At 41.7% G+C, this 3,386-nt stretch overlaps 1 non-coding gene across 1 annotated transcript; it reads left to right on the top strand.

The window, feature by feature from the left end:
* Positions 1-2,963: 2,963 nt before the first annotated feature.
* On the top strand, positions 2,964-3,070 carry LOC114388830. Its single transcript, XR_003661620.1, has one exon. It is a non-coding gene; the product is annotated as a small nucleolar RNA R71 (small nucleolar RNA).
* The last annotated feature ends 316 nt before the right edge of the window (positions 3,071-3,386 follow it).

The following is a 3,386-nucleotide window of genomic DNA, read 5'->3' as shown; positions in this document are numbered from 1 at the left end:
GAAATTTTTGCAAGATCTACTTCAATATCCTTATTGGAAATAATGTGGCCTAAAACTATACCTTGCTCAACCATAAAATGACATTTTTCAAAATTTAGAACAAGGTTAGTTTCAATGCATCTATTCAAAACTTTTTCCAAACTATTCAAACAACCATCAAAAGAGGATCCATATACAGTGAAATCATCCATAAACACCTCTATGCAATTTTCTAAAAAATCACTGAAAATACTAATCATGCACCGCTGGAAGGTACCAGGGGCATTGCACAGGCCGAAAGGCATCCTCCTATAGGCAAAAGTGTCGAAGGGGCAGGTGAATGTGGTCTTTTCCTGATCCTCAGGAGCAATAGTAATTTGCATATAACCAGAAAAACCATCAAGGAAACAGTAGTGGGATTTACCTGCCAGGCGTTCAAGCATCTGGTCAATGAATAGCAGGGGAAAATGGTCCTTTTTGGTAACCTGGTTCAGCCTCCTATAGTCAATGCAGACTCTCCAACTGTTCTGCACCCGAGTAGGAATCAGCTCCTCCTTCTCATTTTTTATCACTATGAGGTCGGTCTTCTTCGGGACTACCTGGACGGGACTCACCCATTGGCTGTCGGAGATAGGATAAATGATTCAAGCTTGCAAAAGCTTGGTTATCTCCTTCTTCACTACATCAAGAATCACCGGGTTGAGTCTTCTCTGTGGCTGTCTTACTGGTTTAGCTCCATCCTCTAAATTTATTCGATGCATACATGTGGATGGGCTAATACCAGGAATGTCCGCCAGGGTCCAGCCTATAGCCTTCTTATGCTTCTTGAGAACTGACAACAACTTCTCCTCTTGCTCATCAGCAAGGGAGGCAGATATAATCACTGAAAACTCTTGCTATCATCCAAGTAAGCGTATTTTAAATTTGATGGCAGAGGCTTCATTTCTGGTGTGGTCGGCTGGACAATGGTAGAAGGAGATGGTTTCTCAGCCTTTACCTCATAAAGAAAGTCAGAGGTATGTGTACTTCCTGAAACATGGTTAGTCCTATCTGACTCTATAAAATCAATCTCGAGAGGTAAAACACCACCACCAGACATGCAATCAATATCACTCACAGATTCACTCTGAGCATCAAATTCAGACATATGATCAAGTACAATTTCAGACTCAATGCAGGAAGAGTGAGAGGCATGCAGATTAGAATAAAGATCAGTCATGTATTCATCAACAACATGGTCAATTATTTCAGCACGAAATACAAAAAGATCTTCATATGGGTATTTCATAGCATCCAGAATATTAAAATGAACAGTTATATCACCAAACTCCATGGATAGTGTGCCTGCATAAACATGTATCTTAGTTCTAGCAGTTTTCATAAAGGGTCTGCCTAAAATGATGGGAACTGATCCTTGAGAAAATCCATCTTCCATATTCAAAATATAAAAATCAACAGGGAAAATTAGTTCACCAACTCTAACTAAGACATCTTTTATGAAACCAACAGGATAGGCAACACTTCTATTAGCTAAATGAATTACCACATCAGTTGACTGCAAGGGACCTAGAGATAGAGAATTAAAAATAGACAGAGGCATGACACTAACAGAAGCTCCTAAATCTAGCATGGCATTGTCAAACTTACTATTCCCTATAATACAAGGTATGCTGAATGTACCTGGATCTTTGCATTTTTCAGGAATTTGAGGAACAGATTTACCAATCAATGCGGAGACATTTTTGTCGATGCTAATTCGTTCACTTCCTTTAAGCTTCCGCTTATTAGTGCACAGCTCCTTCAAGAATTTAGCATATCTTGGAATTTGCTTTATTGCATCCAACAGAGGTATGTTTACCTCTACTTTTCTAAATGTTTCCTATATCTCTTTCTCTGCCTCTTCCATTTTTTTGTTGGAAACTGCTCTTGGAGGGAATGGAAGAGGGGGAATGTGCTGCTTCTGCAAATCAGAATTACCTGTGGAAGAAGATTCACCTGCACAGAAATTGTTAGGTAAATTTTTGTCATCACCTTTTTCTGGAGTAGAGTGAAGTTTGGCAGGTTCATTTGCAGATGAGGAAGGTGCTACGGGTTGAGGTCCTTGACACTGCTTTCCCGACCTCAATGAAATGGCACTGGCATTTTTGGGATTTTGGACAGCTTGAGAAGGTAGCTTGTCAGAATTCTGGGACTGTTGTTGATTCAATTGTGTAGCTAATTGTCCCATCTGATTAGTCAAGCTCTGAATGGAAGCTCTGGTCTCTTGTTGAAACTGCATGTTTTGCATAATCATTTGCCTCACAAGTTCTTCAAGGGAAGGTTGTGGAGGGGCCTCAACTGTTGGCTGTTTCTGGGGTTGTTGCTGTTGTTGGATTGGTGGAGGAATGTATAGTCTGCTTGGGCCAGCAGCATTTTGGAAGGAAGGAGCAGGCTGCTGTTGTTGTTGCTGAGGGCTGGACCATCTGAGATTAGGGTGATTCCTCCATCCAGGGTTGTATCAGTTGCTGGAGAGGTCATAATTGTTCTGCTGTGGTTGATTTTGCTGCTGAGGTTGAGGAGGTCTATTGTAAATATTTGCAGCATAAGCTTCAGGATGCTCAATTGCTCCAGGTTGCTGCATGGAAGGGCAAAGGTCGGTATGGTGGTCAGCAGAGGAGCATAAACCACAAACCCTTGCGACAGGTACAAATTTCTGATTAAAGGCCAGTTGAGTTACCAAGTTAACCAATGCATCCAGTTTGCCTTAAAGCTTCTTAGTCTCTGATGATGCAGCTGAGTTTGTAGCTATCTCATGCACTCCTCTAATGACTATGGCATCATTTTTGGCGCTAAACTGCTGGGAGTTGGAAGCCATCTTCTCAATTAAATTTCTGGCTTCAGCAGGAGCCATGTCTCCAAGGGCTCCACCACTGGCAGCATCTATCATACTTCTCTCCATATTACTGAGTCCTTCATAAAAATATTGGAGAAGAAGCTGCTCCGAAATCTGATGGTGAGGGCAACTGGCACATAGTTTTTTAAATCGCTCCCAGTAATCATACAGGCTCTCTCCACTGAGTTGTCTAATACCTGAGATATCTTTCCTGATGGCTGTGGTCCTGGAAGCGGGGAAAATTTTTTCTAAGAATACTCTCTTAAGGTCATCCCAGCTCGTGATGGACCTTGGAGCAAGGTAATACAGCCAGTCCTTTGCCACTCCCTCTAATGAATGAGGAAAAACCTTCAGAAATATGTGATCCTCTTGGACATCTGGGGGTTTCATGGTGGAGTAGACAATATGAAATTCCTTCAAATGTTTGTGCGGGTCTTCACCTGCAAGGCCATGAAACTTTGGAAGCAAATGAATCAGTCCAGTTTTAAGAACATATGGGACATCCTCATCAGGGTATTGGATGCACAAGCTTTCG

The sequence above is a fragment of the Glycine soja genome, chromosome 15 (assembly GCF_004193775.1).
Source record: "Glycine soja cultivar W05 chromosome 15, ASM419377v2, whole genome shotgun sequence".
Classification (NCBI taxonomy): Eukaryota; Viridiplantae; Streptophyta; class Magnoliopsida; order Fabales; family Fabaceae; genus Glycine; species Glycine soja.
The sequence above is the reverse complement of the archived record's forward strand: the minus strand, read 5'-3'. Positions and strand labels throughout refer to the sequence as shown.